General features: G+C 40.8%; 1 pseudogene; it reads left to right on the top strand.

Moving 5' to 3' along the window:
• Positions 1-857: 857 nt before the first annotated feature.
• On the top strand, positions 858-6,551 carry LOC116613097 (annotated as a pseudogene).
• Positions 6,552-20,820: the final 14,269 nt, after the last annotated feature.

Genomic DNA, 20,820 nt, shown 5'->3' with positions numbered 1-20,820 from the left:
TCTAGTTAACAATTTATTCATAGCCGTCGCAACTACCATTTTCTAAGTGGTACTTACGATGGTACAGTGACTTTCTTTACATTCTATACTTATTCTCATGAAAATCGTCATACTCGGTGGCATAATCGTATCCATGGTGAACACCACAATTTTTACATATATTAGCTCCATTGTCATTCACCATATATTGCTAATCACAACATGCCTCCAGCCTCGCCGACTCTTTCTTAGTTACGTACTCCGCCATCCTTAGGTCACAAAATATAGTCGTAATATCCCTCTTCTTCTAATGCCATATGGATCCCTCTATTACAATCTATTCTATATACTAACACAAAAGATTACAATCTTATATGACGTAACGGCACAGCTGTGCCGGCCTACATACAAGCTCCACAAGAGACTAAATTACTCTATGACGTCACGGCACAGCAGTGCCGGTCTACACACAAGCTCCACAAGAGACCACATTCTTCTATGACGTCACGGCACAGCTGTGCCGGTCTACACACAAGCTCCACAAGAGACCACATACTTCTTTGACGTCATGGCACAGCTGTGCCGGTCATGTTTCTAAGGCATTGCAACAGCCGTAACCATAGGATTGTATCATAAAATAAAACCAGCACACACCGCACGAAAAAATATAGTATCCATAAAACTAAAAAAACATAGTCTCCATATAATAAAAAATGTACAGTTTCCATAAAGTGGATTCCATCGGCAGTTTCCACACAGTGGATTCCGTCACACCACAGTAGTATAGCAGTTGTCTTGGTTTGACCGTATTTTCGCGAAATGCGCTGGAACCTCCTATACTACTTACATGTATACTAATTTCTCAAACAACGTATGAAATGGTGATGGATGTTAAGCGCAGCATCAAATACAGAAGGCAAGAATCGAAAGACATCTTGGAATATAACCATGGGAATTTTGATGGTGATATTCTTGGGGCATGACATATTGTTGCTGGTCTTGCTTCGAAAGAACTTATGGATACCCTAATCGGGGGATATAAGAGAGGAAAGTATCTTCAAGGCGTCTTTGGTAAAGCTATTAAGGATTTCAGTGTTTCTGATGAGGACTTGAAAAAAGCAGTAGCAATGAAATATCAAAGCTATCTTTCACGCCGGAAATTCAATTTTATCTGCAAGACCCAAAATTCTGTTTTTAATGCAGAATCTGAGGTCTGGGTTCCTAGGGACATTAAGTGCATGAATATGGAAATACGCCTCCCAAAGATTGCGTGCCAGTGACTATAGAGTGGATCAGTTTGTTAAAGCCTTAGAAATTGGCAACGTTTGTCAAATTGATAATTATCCTGGTGTGTCTCGCACAGTGACTGGCGTGGTTTATATGATAATTGACTTACATTTACGCCTGCCTAGACTTACAAAGCAATTGCGGTGGTTCAATGGCAACAAAAACCACTTTATATTCCAGTTTTCGGACGATGGAGCCCAAGAAACAATTGAGTTGGGTGTGTCTATTGGTTCTCTAACTTGCTGGAATTTCATGTCCCGTGTACTGCACTGTCTCAGTGTTCCTGAAAAGGAAGACTGGTGTAGAAAACACACTGAGAAATGAAGCTACCTGAAGCAAACATAATCAATGTCTACAACACTCAGTGCACTGTTAAATTCCAGCCAAGTGCTGACCAGTCCTGGCAATCATGGGCAAGCAATAAGCTAAACCAGGCTGTCACCTACCCATCCGCTTATGGAAATGTTCATTAGGGAAACCTGTCTAAAATGGGGGGCTCATCAGGAACACATGATGACAGTACATGGTAGCCACCTACTCAACAGTCTCGAGAAAGGGCTGTGAAAATGATAAAAGAGCAGTCCCTGCCAAGAGGCACCCTGGTTCCAGAGCCTCGAACGTCTCTCTATTTGTGGCAAGCGAGGTTGAGACGAGGCTCTGGCCCCCCGAAGCGCTATTTCGACTTATGCCTCACTTCCATGTTAACGTTTTGTGATTAGCATGTGTCAGTTTCAAGCGGTGCTACCTTTGATTTAACATCTCTTCGCTCGGGAATCGAATTCACGAGAATGAAAAGCGCATGAACACCCAATTAAAAAACAACAACATTTATCTGTAAACCCATGGGATCATTACTGTAGAGTTAGTGACAAGACTCTGCGCACAGCAGGTGGGGAGTACAACATTTTCTCGGAAAAGCGCTTCAAGGAGGAGAAAATCGCGGATAAGCCCGCAGTTATCCTCGGAACGAGTCTATCAAAGAACTCAAGAGGCAAATAACCAGTACAATCGCTTGCTTGGGATAGTTGAATCCATTATCGTTGAGACGAGAGCAAACGCCGGGAGTAAGCTGGAGATATCAATCTCGTAGCCGGTCGGCAGCACAGAGAAGACATCTCGCCGCTTAATTAATCGTAAAGAGTCTCCTCCGAAAACTGCGATCAAAATAATCTATCGCTCCTCTACTTCGTTCGTTTAGATGTTTGTTATTGCGAACAACAAGAATTAAAAACCGGTTTTGACCTTTTGAACTTACAATAGAAAATAGAATAGAAAACTGTCAGATATTCTTGGTTTCCATGACCACGAGTCAATTGGCTAATCAGCGACAAAGTTCAGATTCTGAACCTAGCAGAAGTCGAAATAGCGCTTCGAGAGGCCAGAGCCTCGTCTAAACCTCGTTGGCCACTAAATAGAGAGACGTTCGAGGCTCTGGAACCCGGGTAGCCAAGAGGCATCTCAGATCAGATGCTACACAATAAGAAGCTAGACTACATGGCAAACAATGGTATGCGTCAACTTGGAGAAGCAAGATTAGGTAATATTTGTTATTATTTTTTTGGCTACAGAGTAACAGACAGGAAAACTACGAGTTTGGCGAATGATTGAGTTCCGAGTGATTAGCCCACGGGCGATAGGACATATCAAACTGTAATTCTGATTGAACTTACAAAATATCTAAAAAATACCAATGTCTTCACTATTTTTGTCAGTCCACCAATTTTCAAAAGCACTCCAGAATTTCTTAACCTGTTTGCACTCAACAAACAGATGCTGTAAATTTTGGATTTCTTTTCAAAGGTAGCACTTGTTAGAGTCTACGATTTTATCTCTGAAGATGATCTGTACTTTTAGGAGAATTTGGCAACCGCCTTAAGACAGAACCCATGCAATGTGAAATCAACAGCTGGCAACACATGCTCAACCTAGTATACAAAGAAGCCTTGCAGAGGGATCAGGTTGATGACTTTTTAGAGTCGTTAGGAGCTCCAGTAGTCACATTTGAGAGGCAGGGGTCATCCAAAGTAGCGTCCCATTCCAGATACAGCTGATGATCCAGAAAAAAAAAAGATGGTCAAGGAGAAAGATCCCGGACAGAAGAAACGGTTCAAGAGAAAGCACTGCTGTTTGAGCAGAATATGTCATCAGCTGAATCAACAAGAGCTCAGACTAGTGAAGCTAGACCATCAGGTTGTGAATTAGCTTTTATAGCAAATAAGATCAAGGAGCAATATGACAAACATCACAGAGCAAATAATATCAGTGCTAGCCTCATCGGAGAGCAAGCGATGGCACCTGCTAGAAATTTCCCTAAGCTAATCGATAGTCTAGCTATATTATCAGGCGAGTCAGCAGCCCAGAAGATGAAAAAGGCAGGCAATAGGGAAAGCAGGGCAGCATTTAAGAAATGCTGGCACTTTGTTCAACAAAGTTGACATTTGTCAGGTGGAGGTTGAGCTTTTAGATGAAAATCTGACCACCTATTTTAATTGACTTTCATAATTTTTTAATGCCATTCCCTACCATGCTTCCCTTCTTTTTCAGCAGTAAGATTGGCTATGGTATTTTAATGCAAGCAAATTATGTTCGATCGTTTTATTTGCCAGAGCTCCATCCAATGCCATCCATGTATGTTTCCCATTACCAGTCAAGGATGCCTTCACAAGCCAATTACCCTGATTACTGTGAGTGTGGAAGGAAAAAGGCTAGCTCAGATGAAGACCTTTGTGTATTTTGTTTGGATTGTTGCACTATTCTTGAATGTGCTGCAAAACAAAAGCTTGTGCCTACTGTGTACAATGTTTTCATGCCAATTACTTGTCCTTCATTTGAAGAACGGTTTGCTGACCAGACGTCATGTGACCAGCATCAGACCACAGGCATTCAATCACAATTTTGTACTGAATGCCTTTGATGGTTTAAATGCTTTCCAACGTAACATCGTGAAGTTGGAAAGTATTTTCGTTACGGTTCTGAGCATTTGTTATCACATTCCGTGGTCTTTTGTTTTAATAATAACTATTGTTTTATGTTTGTAAAATTACGTAACTACGTTAGAATCACATATCGTATAAATACGAGAGAGATGATAATTTCTCGATTAGCCTGATGGACACCGAGTACCACTTGTGGGAACGTCAGATTAGATCCGTTCGCAATGTCCCTTGTTTGCAAATACTCTCAACGATCGAACAGCATAGATAAAGTTTAAGAGGCTCTTTACTTGAAGTACCTGGCCAAGCGGGAATGTAATGTAATTCGCCTATATTAATAAATATACATAAGTGATTATGTAGTTCGTTGGAATAGCATTATTTAGTTTCAAGTGTGTACAATTTAAAGGCCACAATGATTAATTGCACAAAGTCTGTAGACAATTGAGTCACGTACAATAGCAAGGAATGGCATAGAATTTCAACTGATTTTCTATCCTGTTTGATACTTGAGAATGATTGTTTAGGATACGTACAACCCTTGGAATGTAGTTATCATATCGTAAACTGAAAAGTAATGGCAAATAAAGGTCAAATTTAAGTATGATTCAAATTAATCAAGTTTCGAAAGTCTGAAATCTAGTTTAATAAAAAAGTGTCCGTAAACTACATCTTGTTGGTGGGGTATATTTTCAAGCGGCAAGGTGCGCATTCCGTAGCCCGCGTACCAACGCTACACTACTGCCAAACTGTCCGAAATGACCTTAAAAACTGAAATGATATCGGAGCTCAAAAGTTTTTTTTTGTCAACTGAACTCGGAAATTAAAAAGATGAGTTGAAACGACAAAGTGAAGATTTGAACGAATCTGCAGTCAAAAATTCAGACTTTAGAATTCTGCTCGTCACATCTTAAGAAATAAAGGAAATAAAGATCAGTATGGCCTTTGGATTCGGCTGCTCAAGATCTTCACGATGGGCAGTTTCGGAGAGTGAAGAATGCACTCGATGAAGATGCTATCCCTGTGGAAAGCCGGATGATTTCTAAGATTCTCTGCTTCATCCAAAAACGCAGGGCTCACCAAATACCACAGTCGTCTACTGCCTTCGCCACCTTTATGCAAGCTCAAGGAAACGAGTGATGCCGAGAGGTTTGACAATAATCCTCTTTGCGACTTGGATAGAACAGGTGACATTAATCACGGTACACACCAATGACAAGCCCTGGATGACGCAGAAGATCAAAGGTTGGATCGCCAAGCGGCAAGGCGCTCTTGTTAAGCAAGGGAAGGAGTCACCGCTGTTCAAACTTTGGCGGGATCAAGTCGGTAAAGCAATCGCTAGCGCCAAGCATGTGTTTTATAGAACGAAGGTGAAAAACCTCAAAAACACCAATATTGGACGCTGGTGGAAAGAGGTGAAGAACCTATCCGGTGTTGATTGACGGTCGAGATATTGACAATGTCCACGCGCTTTGCCAGTAGATCAATCAATTTATTTCCGGTCTCACCTCCTCCTTCTCTCCGTTGACACCATTGGACGTTGCAAGTATCAAAGTGCACGACATTCCCGAATACCTTCTGGTAGTCGGGAATGTAGTCGGCAACACGAGGAAGTCAGTCGGGCCGGATGGAATACCAAATATTATTTTGAAGACCTTTGCGTTTGAACTCTCCACCGTAATTTCAGACTTATACAACTCGTCTCTACAGGAAGGTTACCTCCCACCACTACTCAAGCGCGCAACGGTATGCCCTCTCCCTAAGCAGAAGCCCCCGAAAGCAATAGTCAGTGACATCCGCCCGATTTCCCTGACCTGCCAAGTCGCTAAACTGATGGAAGGGTTAACGCTGTCCAGGGCTCTCCCCAACATCTTGGACCGCCTCGACAGGAACCAATTTGCTGTTGCGGGGAAATCTACCAAGCAAGCTATTGCCTTCCTTTTACACCACGCTCTCGAGGGTCTTGATTGGGGCAACTGCTGGGTGCGGTTCTTCTTTGCTGATTTCAAGAAGGGGTTTGATTTGATAGACCATCAAGTGCTGATTGAAAAACTCAAGATGTTTGGCCTTTATCCGTCATTAGTTCGCTGGATTGCGTCCTTTCTACAAGGCAGAACTCAGGCTGTTAGGATTTCATCCTTTATGTCGGAAGCTATAGCGTTGAATGGCGATATTCCTCAGGGTACTAAGCTCGGGCCCATACTCTTTGCAGTAATGGCCAATGACCTACTGCCTAATTGGCGCCCTAGAGCAAAATTTATTGACGATCTTTCGATCCTAGAAATTATCCCTAGGAACTCGCCCTCCATTCTACAATTCCTTGTATCTGACAAATTCAGTCATTTGCAGTAACAAACAACATGTGCCTAAATCCAGCCAAATGTAAGGAGTTGTCGGTTGACTTTGACACTACAATAGCCACGTGTGCCAACCCATTGCCACCGGGGGCTATGTCATCGAGCGTGTTAAGTCGTTCAAGCTTCTAGGCGTTTATGTGTCAGATGACTTATCATGAGGTGCGCACGTGGACTACGTACTGAAAAGGGCCAACCGCAGATTATACGCACTGAGGCAGCTTAAACGTTGTGGCGTATCACCAGTCGATATAGTGTTGGTCTATTGTTCTCTCATACGATCTGTAATAGAGTACGCATCTGTGGTATTTGCTAACCTGCCACAATACCTCGTAAATTCTCTCGAGGCTATTCTAAAACGCGCATTGAGAATTATTTATCCGCACATATCCTATACAGCTGCCTTGCAAGCTGCTAATCTCGACACGCTAGCTGGAAGAAGGAATGACAAATGTGTCAGGTTTATTCAGGGCATTAAGCCAAGCAATCCTTTGTATTGCTTAATAAATGGCACAAGAATTAAGAGGGACACGCATTATAATTTGAGAAGAGTGTCAGCTGACACATTTAGTTGTAAGCCCACAAACACTGACCGTTTCGGGAAATTTGTAACTAGTAAATATGCATGTGAGTTATAATTTGTATTGTCGCACGTCATGCTGACCGTGCCTGTAATTCAGGACCCCTGCAAGTGGCACGAATAAACATATTATTATTATTATATTATTATTATAAACATGCTGATGTCACTAAGTCTTCGAGTTCTGGAAAGTCTATTCAAGGCCGTATGTCAGCATTCAAAGCCTGGTGGTTCAATAACTCCCAGCTCTTGTTATCGGAGCTCTTTCGAACTGTTACATGATGGTTTTCCTCTAGCAACCGAAATTTTGATTGACAGCATAATCAATATAATTATTGTAATCGCACGCACGTCAAGAAGTTAATTGACTGTAACTAGACAGACTAACTCTGAGAAACCACCATGTAAATCGAGAAAGACCATCGGATTTCGAACTCATCTTATCAACAAAGATAAATAGTAAAGAGTTTGGAACCAATGGTTTGAATTCTTGTCCTTCAACAAACTATTCGAAATCTGTCGAATTCCGGTAGTCAAACGAACATGGTGGAGGAAGCGAAAAAGATAAGGACCCAAGTCAAGATTCACCCGAAAGCGCAATGAGTTTCTACAATTCGTAAAAGACAGCAAAGGTATCGATATCGTGAAATGTGCCTCCACTGAATTGAATGAAGCATGGAACACTGTTGGAGGTAAGCATGACATCTATACACTACGCATAGAAGATGAAGGTATACAAGAGCGATGCCTTGATAAAAGAGATCCAAGATGCATTCAATGAAACGGAAGATATACGCTCTCAATATCTTACAACACATAATATTGATCGCAAAGAATTTGAGAAAAAAGAACACTAAAAGTTCCAGAAACTAAGTGATAAATTCCAACGGAAAAAGGAACCATTGGAAGGCCTATTTAATGATCTTGTTCAAAACGCGCATGATTTAATTGATAATCGGCAAAGGAAAAATAACTACGCAACCTTGAAAACTGCAGGGAAGAATTTATAAGCAGCTTTGGCAGATTGTAAACAACTACATGATAGAATGCTAGAGCATCTAGACGGCAAAAGTGTTTCGCAACGTGCAGGTATAAGGAAGAACTGAGAAAAAGAAGGCTAAGTGTTACAGGAACAAAACCTACTCTTGTTACCAGGTTGGAGGGTAGGTTGGCTGTAGAAATGTGACAAAGGAAAAGCATTGGATCCTGTATTTTTTACTCAAGCAATTCATTCAAACCGCTCGTCGCATCGCTTGCCGTGTTTGGTTGTGTTTTGACAACTACCAAACAGGAAAACAACGACTCAAAATCTTCTCAGCTCGATGAGGAGGAGCTTAAAAAAATGGAAGATTCTGTTCCCAAAAATACTAAAAAAACAAACATCCTGGGCGATGAAAAATTTCACCGATTGGTGCACGAAGCGAAGTGTTCAATGTGATTTTCACAGTATCAGCTCCTCAGATCTTGGAGGCATTTTACGCCGTTCCTATGCTGAAGTCAAAACAAAAGACAAGGACCTCTCGCCGAGTGCCCTAACGGGTATCAGGGCTGCAATTCATTGCACAATAACCAGCCAGCCATTCGCTCGTACTATAACTATCTTAAAGGACGCCGAGTTTCTACAATCAAACAAAATGCTTGAAGTAGTGTGCAAGTCCTACTACAAGCGCGTAAACCCGAAGCCTGAGCACAAAAGCCCCATAGAGCCCGGTGATATGAACACACTAAGGTCTTACTTCGATGTATACTCTCCTAACAAGCTACAAGAATTTGTGTGGTTTAACCTTTGTTATAATGTGTGCATCAAACATACTGAACAAAAACTATCAAGGTGGCTATAAACAAAAAGACCAAGACTATAGCGATATGAGGATGTACGGAATACCAGGCTCCCCGTTGGATCCAATTGCTGCATTAGAAAAGATGCTGGAGAAACTCCATCCCGAGTGCGACGCATTGTTTCAAACACCACTCGTGAACTTCGACAAGAAGGGCACAAGAATATTGAGTAAAGGAGGATTCAAGATAAAAGGATGGATATATTCCAAAGACAACATTGGAATTAAAGACTAATCACTAGTACCCAAGGACCAAACCGCAGCTAAGGAAAAGGTCCTGGGAGTAATTTGGGACCTAGCACAAGATGACCTGATCCCAAAAGATTACAGACAAGAATAGGAATTATTCTTCGAAGATTGCGTCACATGAAACAAACACAATTCAACAGAAATATGAAAGCAAACGGTGCGACAGAAAACCTCATATTAGTCATCTTCAGTAAAACAATCTTTGGTAGTCTTAAAACAGTTTATTGCCCCAAGCCTCCTGGTAAATGCTGTAACTGCTGAGTTGCATCAATCTTTACCCATGATAACTTTAGGTTTCTTTGATCTTGACCCTTGAACGACGACAACGTTTATTGAAAAGGCTTTATACATGTACGATTATAGGACCAAAATATAAAGAGAACAAGGCTCATGCTATAATTGTATATGTCAGAAAAAAAGGGCTGTAGAAGTCCTTGCTGTTTGATTTTCTGTGGTTGTCTGCATTCATTCCAGTTATTTTTACGGTTTGACCTACCACTAATTGCAATTAATGAAGCCCGAGTAACTGCTCTAGAAACATCTAGTTTTATTTGAGAATCAATAAAAACATTCACTGAATCACATATCAAATCCCTTTCTTTTAAATCAAATCTCTTCCTTAATTAATTTATAAAATTGTTTTTAACTTTATAATGCGGCAGGTTAACAAATCAACAATCGTCAATGGGCTTTCACGCGTGTCGCTAACAAATCCATATTACGAGGAACAAAATAGTCTGATGTAATTCTTTCCAAATATATGCCATATAAATAAAATGCAAACATGTAAAGGATTACGTGAGATCTAGAATTGGGTGATTTATTTTGCTAATTTTCGTGCACGAGAGTTCAATATAAAGCCGTTTTTATTTACACGATGGCTGCCAATACGTTGTGTCGTCCTTTTAAGAGTTCTGCAATAACATAACCCATTCCTTCCTTTTTGAGTTAGCCAGCTAATTATTTAACTGGTGAATCTTGGCCATTTTATTTAAAAATCCTAGCGAAATATCAATCACAGTTGCAGTTTTCATTTTAATGTGCAATTATATTTTATCGAGCGTTTAATAATTCAAAGGATGTTGTCTTCAAAATAAAGTTATTTACTCAGCCAAATGACTAAAATTAAAGGCCCGCATAATAAAATTTAACAGTTTAGATATAACATAATTGCGAATGAAATGATTAATTGAGAAAGGGATGTATACAAATCAATGCTTTTCGCGGCTTCATTTCTGCAGTCAAACAAAAACACATTATGGTGCAGGGTGATACGGAACTACAGTATAACCACGACCTCCGGGAAGCACGAAAAACTAAAGGCAATTGTAAATCAACAATATCGCATCAAGCCAGGAAAAAAATTCCATACACATTTACATTCTTTCTTCTATGCATTCGTATCAAAATTAGGAAATTTTGTTATAAATTGTTTTTATCTGACGTTCGTGAAGCGGCTCAGCTCACTGTGCAGTAAACGCCGCACATTTTGGTAACAATAATAAAAACCGCTTCAAAATAACGATACTTTCTGAACAAACCACTGGATGAAATAAGCTGGATTCATATCTCAGGTTAGTAGTTTTGTTTTATTTAGGTAGTTTTGGATTGTTCAAATCTACAATATTATAAGCAAAAAGATAAAAACAAATGCTAAGTGAAACGGCACTATGACTGCTACGGAACTACATACAATACTGTACAAATTTCTACGATGTTACCATAACTACAAATCGTCCGCGACATGATCCAAAAGGAAACCTATGGCTTTAACACGTTCGCCACAACACATGTAGGCGAAATACAGGAAAAAATACCAGGCAAAAGGATCCTGACTTTCTCAAGCTACTGGAATCGGAGTGGCCTATAAGCAAAGCAAATAAAGAGCGACAACTACCTGTAACAGCAAGAAGTCTTTCAACTTACCGAAAGAACCCAACACCAACATTCAAGAACGCCATTTGAACACCAACACCTGAAGACATCGCAAATGCTGAAAGGTACTGGATTTTGCAGTGCCAGAAAAACATCTGCAGATATAGAGATGGGAAAGTACTAAGGATTTCCCTTATTAAACAAGGTGCTGTCAGTTTTGAGCTGTTCGGTCAACAACTGAGGGAGACTCCGAAGATGACTCTGACGTTCCTAGCTTTTCTTCGCGAGTTTCGCGAGTTTGCTAAACTCTGGGGCCTCAAGTTGATTCATAAGAACATTCAGAGTCTTGGTAGCAAGATCGATCACCTTCGCCTCTTAGTTCGCGAGCTCAAGTCTGAAATCCATCTATTGACGCTGTCTGAAAATTGGATAAAGGAGGATGCTAGTTATGGGGAGTTCGACATACCGGGCTACAGGCTCTTCAGGAAGAACAGAAAAGGAAATAATGGAGGAGTCGCGGTTTATGCTCGTGAGGAAATGTCTGTGACTAGAAGGAATATTTTAGGGGTAACCTCAGCAGAAGTACTGTGGCTTGAAATTACGCTTCCAAAGTCGCGCAGTTTTCTAGTTGGCACCGTGTACCGACCTCACCGGACCTCTAATTATTACGGTGGCGATTTTATGGTTAAACTAAACTACATGTTGGATTCTGTCTCAGCACAAGGTCAAGAAGAGATTCTCTGCGGCGATTTTAATTGCTGTCTTTTGTCATCAAAGCGAAACGACCCCGATTGTAGACAGCTAAAATAACTTTTTAGCTGTTTAGACTTCAAGCAGCTTATCACCGAACCTACACGAATCACTAAAGACTCAAAATCTTTGATTGACCTCATCGCTGTAAACTGTTCCATGAATATCAGGGATTCTGGCGTCATTTCATCCCATCTCAGTGATCACAAACTTGTCTATTGTGTTAGAAAACTTAACTGGAAACAGGCACCAGCACAAACCAAAACATTCCGAAATCATGCTAATTACGACAGTAGGAAGTTTTGTGAAGATCTGAAGGGTGTTGATTGGAACTCTGTCTTAACTCCCAATGGACAAGCGGTCACGGGAGTTGACGATCTATGGAGTGGTTTCAAAAGTGCGTTTATGTGCATTGCTGGTTCCCACGCCCCGGTCATTCAAAAGCGTGTACGCGGTGTAGACAATTGCCCTTGGTTGAACAAAGAGATTAAATCCATCATGCGCCAGCGGGATTACTTTCACTCCAAGGCAAAGAAGTCTAACCTGACTGTGGACTGGGCTAGCCACCGCTGTTATCGGAATAGGGCCACAAATTCCATCAAAAAGGCGAAGGCTACTTATAACAGAAAACTGATCGAGAGAAATGGGAACGACCATAAGACCTTCTGGAAGACCCTAAAGAAAATTCTTCCTGGGGAAAAGAAGACCGTCTCCCCAAATATTAGTGTCCAAGGAACTTTGTCTGCAGACAAGAAGCTGATCGTGGACTCCTTTAACAGTTTCTTCAGGGGCACCGCCGCACGCCTTTGTGAATCACTTCGGTCTTCCTGTGGTGCTGCCGCCGGCTTAGTTCCGCCAAGTCCCACTACTTCCTTCAAGTTCCAAGATGTCTCCGAGGAGCTCTTGTGCGCTGAGTTGCGGCGCCTAAAAGAGGGCAAAGCAGTTGGCCTCGATAATATTCCTGCGCGTCTCTTGATCGATTCGGCACCAATAGTTGCAAAACCGCTGACCTCAATTCTCAACTACTCCATGCGGCATGGGGAAGTGCCCAGAGACTGGAAGACAGCTCACGTCATACCACTCTTTAAAAAAGGAAAAGTGGAAGACATGGATAATTATCGTCCCATCTCAATCCTCCCAGATGTCTCCAAGGTCCTAGAGAGAGTCGTGCACCAACAGCTCACCGCCTATCTACAGAGCAACAGCATCTTCAGCCCATATCAGTGCAGGTTCCGTAAACGACATTCGACTGAGTGGGCAGCTATATGTTTTGCTGATTCAGTTCGTAGGAATATTGATCTAGGGATGATGACGGGTGCCATGTTTATCGATCTTAGCAAGGCATTTGACACTGTCTGCCATGTGTTACTACAGAAGCTGCCTGGACTTGGCGTGGCTGAAGACGAACTCAGATGGTTTAGCAACTCATTTGAGAACGATCACAGTGATCGTTCTCAAATGTTTGATTTCCTGGGTGTGACTAGCAGCGCCGAGTCTGTCACTGCTGGGGTGCCTCAAGGATCAATACTCGGTCCTCTACTCTTCATTATTCATCTTAACGACTTTCCCTGAGCTGTCGGGTCCTGCAGTGTACTAATGTATGCAGACGACACAGTACTGTTCTGCGCTGGAAAGCAGGCCTCAGATTTTGAGGAAACTCTGAATAGAGAACTGGACAGAGTAGATAACTGGCTCGGAGCATATAGCTTGTTTGTTAACGTTAGAAAGACCGAGGCCATGCTTTTGGGAACCACGCCTAAGCTCTCAAATGTTGACAGTTTTTCGGTAGTAATTAAGGGGTCAACAGTTAAACGTGTAGCCGAATTTAAGTATTTAGGGGTCGTCTTTGATGAGCGGTTCAGCTGGAATGACCACGTTAAGTCTATTATAAAGTAAGGCTGGTAAGCGGGTTTGCATGCTTGGACGTGTGCGCCGGCATATTACCACCCATAGGGCCAATATGATATACATCTCAATGATAAGACCTATTATAGAGTATTGTTCTGGCGTTTGGGCTTGTTACGGGGAGGTCGACAGCGGAATGTTGGAACGCCTGCGCGCATTGTTACCCAGTCACCTGACAGTGCTAGCGCCATAGGCTTGCTTAACTGGCCAGAACTACATGCAGGACTTGACTCAAATATTCTCAAATTGGTCAACAAGAGCCTTAAAGGCCAATGCCCACAACATTTTATAAATTATTTTAATTATAATAGATACATCTCAAGAAGAACGACCCGCCAAAGTAATTTCTACACCTTCCACATGGGCGGACAGAGACAGCTAAGCGTTCTTTTTATTATCATGGATGCACTGTTTTCAACCAATTGAATAATTTTTAAATATAATATTTTAGAGTTACTTAGTTTATGTGGCAAATGAAATAAGTAAATAACTTTTTTGTTAAAACCCAGGGCTCCTGTTGATAGCAGAATAGCCTTTGTGGTTATCTGAATGGACTACCCTGGGCATTTTTAAATTTTAATTTTAAATAAAGGTGTCTATCTATCTATCTAGATTTACAGTTGGAAGCCGCGGCGATCGATGGCTCGAAACAAATTTCAATAAAATAAAGTAATCTTATTACCATCTGGGCACAGATTCTTTCGTCTTAAAGAAGAATATATCAATCGTCGAGGAAACTATGAAATATCAACCACTGTGAGTAAGATCAAGATTCTGGATCCTCGACCTCCACAGAATAGTCAAATCCATCAAATTCAACTGCGTTATTTGTAAAAGATTGGATAAAAATGCTTCACAATTAAGTTATAGGAAAACTCCCACAAGAGCAACTAAAACCTCCCTGGTGTAACAATGCTATCCACTTGTTTGGACCTTTCAAGATCAGGGACGAGGTCAAGAAAAGAACGCACGAGAAAACGGAAAAGATCTTTAACTGTATGAGCTCACGCACAGTCCACTTTGATTTGGCTCCAAATTATAGTACAGAAAATTTTCTTGTTGCTTTGAGACGATTTTTATCCATCCGAGGATGTCGAACGAAATTATATTCCGACAATGGCTCACAACTCGTATCCGCTAACAAGGCACAACGAAAAAATTGGAATCTGGACGAATATTTGGTGTTACAGAATGGTTCCAGTGGGAGTTTACCCCAGCAGACGCAAAATGGGATAACCGAAGCGTTAGTAAAATCAGCTAAAAGAGCCATCAGTATAGCCATTGGGGATCACATCATGACGTTCTCACAATTACAGACGGTATGCTACAAATTTGCAAATTTGATAAATGAACGCCCTATAGGTCGGCATCCAAATACACCAGATGATGGAACATACTTATGTCCAAACGATCTACTGTTAGAACGTGCAACATCGAGAATACCAAATAGACCATTCAGATAGAACACCAACCTTCGTCAGGGTTTCCAGTTTGTACAAAACGTAATACAAGCATTCTGGAAGGAGTGCAAACTGGATTATTTTCTAAACTGAATCCAAACTGAATGGCATACGTCTCATAGCGATATAAAGATTGGAGATGTGGTACTCATCTCGAACCAGACCAGAAGTGACTGGAAACGCGGTAGTCATCAAAGCAGATCCTGAAAAGGACGGTAAAGTTTGTCGCGTAGAAGTGCAATATAAGAACTGAAAGATAGGCGGTTACGACACTGTGGAACGACCCCTACATATACTTATTGTCATCGACCCAGTTGAAGATACAACTATTAAGAACATTCTAACTTAAAATGAATGATGCTAAATCAGGACTTTTATTTTCATGATTTTTTGGGATTTGAAGAACACTTTTTTCTTTAAGTGAAGAGGGAGTGTTTCGCTCTAGCAACCGAATTTTTGATTGACAGCATAATCAGTATAATCATTGTAATCGCACGCACGTCATGAAAGTTAATTGACTCTAATTAGACAGACGATTTCTGAGAAACCACAATGTAAATTGAGGAAGACCACTGAATTTCGAACTCATCTAATCAAGAAATAAAAAAGTAAGAGTTGTTTGGAACCAATGGTTTAAATTATTTGTCCCTCGACAAACTAAGTTCTTTCCTTTGTTATTCTCTGTTCGCTTTATATCAAGAACAATAGAAGTGCTCTAGATAATGTAGAATTTGTGGCGTAGGCAATTAATGCGTTGTTGTTGAACAAGTGTGCTGTAGAAGCATTTTCTAGACCATATTGTTGTAATCCGCTTTCAGTATAAAGCGGTCGCAAATTTTGTTTAGTTCTTGATCTTGATCTTCATCCAGGCTTTTGGGTTGGAATAGTACCAGCATCCATACGGCCGTTTGAGGTTTTTCATGGTTTTGAAACATCGGGGCTTTGCGGCGTTTCCGATAACAATCGGATCTTCTTTCTCTCCAGTAGGGTTGGCAAAAAATGCCCACGTGTTTCTCTGCTTGGCCGACTTGCCTCCGTTGCAGCGCTTTCCTCTCTCATTCAAACTTGAGTCTGGAAGTCCTTTCCAAAAACTCCCAGTGTCGTCCATGTTCAACACATTCTCTGGCTTCCATCCTCTTGTGATTTCTCTTACTCGCTCATTCCAGCTTTCCAGCGTTTCCGAACTCACATCCCTGTCTTCGGCAGCAGTGGCCATTCTTTGCAGGTTGTAATGCTCTTCGAAACATTGAAGCCAGCCATTAGAGGCGGTGAAACTTCTCTGCGATAATCAAGGCTTCCTCCTGCAACATCGGACCACTAACTGGGACATTGGATAATCGGCAAACTGTATAACAATCTTATAGAGCGTCGTTCACATTTTGATAGGTTTCTGTGCGAATCCTCTTTTGCTTACTGGGTCGGACGTTACTTTCATATTGAGCGAGAATTGCCTCACTCTCCTTGATGATTTTCTGCGCTTGCGTCCTTCCGACACCAAAATGTTCAGCAACTTTGCGGTAGCCTTCATTAGGATGATCTTTCGCATAGTTAATCAAATCGACTCTTTGTTTCAAACTTAAACAGTTGCCCTTTGGCGCTGTAGTTTCCTTGGCTGGTTTTCGAGATTTGGCTTTGGAATTGCCGTCGGCTTCGGTATTGACACTCTATTATTTTCACCGTCCACGTGGCTGGAACTGGTGGTACATGACCAACACGCTGATACACGAGAACCAGATTTCCAGTTAGGGGTTTCCTCAGGCAGGGGTTTAGCACAATCTGATCTGTTGCATACGGCTCTTTCGCAGATTAAACAAAGGTACTTGGTTTCTGCTTTGCAACTTTTGCAAAATAGCACAGAAGACATATTTCACTGCTGCTTCGTGTCAGTTTACATCGTCCAACCTTTAGCTATAAGATTGACGGCCGAGAACACAGGGAGTTCACCACAAAAGCTTGAATTCTGTGAAATTTTGTGTGTTTTGTCTTTTTTTTTTCTCACGCTCAGTAGAGTTCCCTAGTGGTTTCGTTCTTTGTTGTTATGCTGTTATCTGTAATTTGAGCAATACACGTGTGCAAAGTAGGCCGTAGCCTGCTGAGTCCGTGCAATGTGATAATTAGACGTGTAGAAATGATTACTTTCGGTGCAGGCTTGTTTGGTCACATTGAATTATACACAAGCTTGTCGAGATGGCTCTAGTTGTTAAGGTTGATTCATTCATTCGGTGATACCATGAATACATGACTGAGTGGGAACCAGCACTAGAAGATGTTTACAAACTTATGCGGGAACCAACTAACAAAGGATCCGAATGCTGTTGCAATCGTAAGAGAAAAAGCTGACAAACGGTAATGGGTGAAGACGGTCGCCCGAATACTCTAGTTGACGATTACGAAGTTATCGGGCATATTCCCAAACTGATGTCAACGTGGGTTACGAAGTATCTCAAGAGACCTACGAACTGTGGGAAAGTCGTAGTCAAAGGGAAGTGGGTGAACAGAGGTGGTGGCTTTGGACTCGAGATTCCTTGTGAATACATATTTGAAGGTGACAGTTTTTCTTCTTGCTGGCTAAAGCGGAAATTGGTTATCAAGGAATTTGATGCGACTGGTCCGCACAAGACCACACAAGTCTCACAAGACGATTAGCCGTAGTAATTAGATTAGACAGTTAAAAATATGACGAAATATGACGTGCACTATCTGTTGTCATGCTGACAAATATTGATGATGACCGTTTAATAGAGGTGAAAAACAATGAAATCAACCAATTGGGACCCTCCTTTGGTGACCGCGTCCGCTTAATAGAGGTGACCGCTCAATAGAGGTCAAATTTACACTAAACATAAGGGGGAAAATTCGGGACTTTGGTAAATGACCGTTGAATAGAGGGTGACCGCTCAATAGAGGGCCGCTTAATAGAGGTTCAACTGTATATCACATATTTAACATTTATATCACAGTCATCACCGTTTTTACCGTCTCAATCGCAGATAAGTTGTTTAATGAAATCGTGCCTGTGTTATCGTTATGCCGTGTTGGAATTTTGTTGAAATGATGTGTCAAACTTTGAAATCCGATCCAGAAATGAACGAATCGAGCGATACGCGACAAACATTAGAAGACAAAACAAAAGAACGAGAACCAAACGAAAATTATCTGATCACAATCCGATCGATATCCGACAACATTACGAACCGAATGGCGCCACAAGCACAAAGTGTGCTCATGATTTGGTTGGCGTTTTTCTCCACAGCAGGGCTGGAAATGGCGCCTGTATAAGACGCTTGCGACTAGTCTTTCGATTTTGCGACTAAACTTTGTCATTTGGTCGACTTCTATTTTATACCAAACTAAACAACATAAAACATAAAGACAGATTTACCATTATCTTGTCTTTTTTGCAAATAAAGTGCGACAAATCAACACGAAATCCATGACATTTAAGCTTCATTTTCCATCGATTGTTGATACGCGAGACGGACGCCATTAGCGGTTTACTTCATCAGTAGTCGCATCTTGGATACATTAACTATGGCCGATGGTCATGCTCCAGGAAATTTTGAAGAAAGAAATTGCGAAGTTACATAAAGTGAGTAACAAAAAAATTACTCGCGATGACTTTTCAACACATTTTATACCGGATTCTGAGAAATCCACGAGTTGTCTGGTCATCCTTAAAGCAACTGCAAATGAAAACTGCCTTTACAATGCCATATTGGTTCTTTTGACGGGGAATTAAACACTTGCAAGGCCGTTTCGTCTTTTGGTTGCTGGAGAATAGTTCTTTAACTGTCTATTTTAAGCAGATTATAATGCCTTCCATGAAGACGCAAGAAAAAATTATCTTCCATTTGAAATACCCCTTTTAGTAGGATTAACTGAAGCAAAAATCACTGGAAACAGAGAAGAAGCAGTAAAAGCTGAATCGCTGGTTTGACCAATGGAAAATGGTCATGCTTTCTTTTAGGGCTTTCTGTGATATCGATATCATTTTATTTCATGTATCCAGAGGTTAACCAACGCCTTCCTCTTCGAACGCTTCTTCATCACGTCATTAACCCAAGAGCGACCCGTACATCATGGCAAGGAGTGAGTGATCCGGAGTAGCTAATGGTACTCTGGTCAAGAGATGGAAATATTGATAATCGCCCAGGAGCATTCTATCATTCAAATCACTTTGCTGCTGTGATCATTGAGAAGATAAGCGTCAAACCCACAATTAAATAAGTGGAAATCAAAGGCCTTCCCTCACTCCAGAGTGAGAAAAAAACAGGGTAACTTCTTTGCTTCCATTAAATTAAAGCCTGCAACAAAACCAAAGGTGACTGATGAGGACAGCTGCCCAGTTCATCTATTCCACCTCTAAATATCACGAAGAGAATAGCTAAGACTGCCAAACTCAACAAATACGACCCACCTATTAAAATGATCATGGCTGATCATTAGAGGAATTTTTTTTCTACAGGTTTTTTTCCCGGTTTTTCGTATCGGGCGTGTGATTATGAAGTTGTATTTTTCTAGAATTCAATTTTCTGTTGTATAACAGCACCTCCACTTAATTTATAACTGAGTATTATAAGTCACAAGTTTAGAATGATTCTACATTTTATTTTATCATATTAGTTTTCCAAGTTTAACATTTAATAAAATGCGTAGTGGCATCATGTTCGCAGGCACCCAGCACGAGCCACACACATATGGTGTTTTTGTTGTTCTTGCGCATTAGCGCGTGGTTGGCGAATGAACTATAGATTTTCTTGTTTCTGAAATACTTTTTGAAATTGCTGGTCCAGAAATCACTACTTTCAGAAGAGAGATGCTGCAAACCACACCACCATCGACTATTCAATAACTTGTTCGCACAATTACGCCACCAAAGGTGTCAGAGCAAAGATTAAGTCTGAAAAAACGCATTATTACTAGCAAGAATCAAGTGTCTGACAATCACGATGATGGTGCTGGTAATGAAGAAGGGTGCAGTCTAAGCCATGATGAAAATGGAGAGGCAAATGAAGATCAAGAAACCACCACCACACCTAAACCACATCATATGAATCATTTTTTCCTAAATACATTTATTTATCACCTCTTACATGAGCCTGGATCAAGTTTTCACATCTTTCTGTGCATCAACATAAATTCTTGAAAGCATCATTTTAATTGTATTGAGACTTCAATCAAAATGTACGTGTACTTGAACCATCTCGATCCATAATTATGTATTTGAGCTGTTTTTTTTTTTTAATTTTTAACATTGTTTTTTTTTTTAATTTTTTACATTGTGTGTTTTGAAAGTTTGTAAAGTTGTAAAATCTAAGAGGTAAAATAAATTTTTCCCCTTTCCTTACAGGTCAGTGGGTTCATATGTTATCATTTTTTTTATTGGTAAGACTTGTTAATAAAATACATGGGAAGAGCCATAGCCCTCTGGCTTAAGTGACTTAACGTCAGATATATAAAGAGTACAGGAGTGATGTATAGTTTACAAGATTGGTACAATGAGAACAAATAATAATAATACAATAACATAATAATAACAATAACTAATCTAAACTAAAATCGTTGTCTTGTAGTAAAGGTTGTCAGCGGAATTCCAGGTATTGGTGAAAA

This window comes from Nematostella vectensis, chromosome 3 (genome assembly GCF_932526225.1).
Source record: "Nematostella vectensis chromosome 3, jaNemVect1.1, whole genome shotgun sequence".
NCBI lineage: Eukaryota > Metazoa > Cnidaria > Anthozoa > Actiniaria > Edwardsiidae > Nematostella > Nematostella vectensis.
Note: the sequence above shows the minus strand (reverse complement) of the source record. Positions and strands in the feature narration are given on the sequence as shown.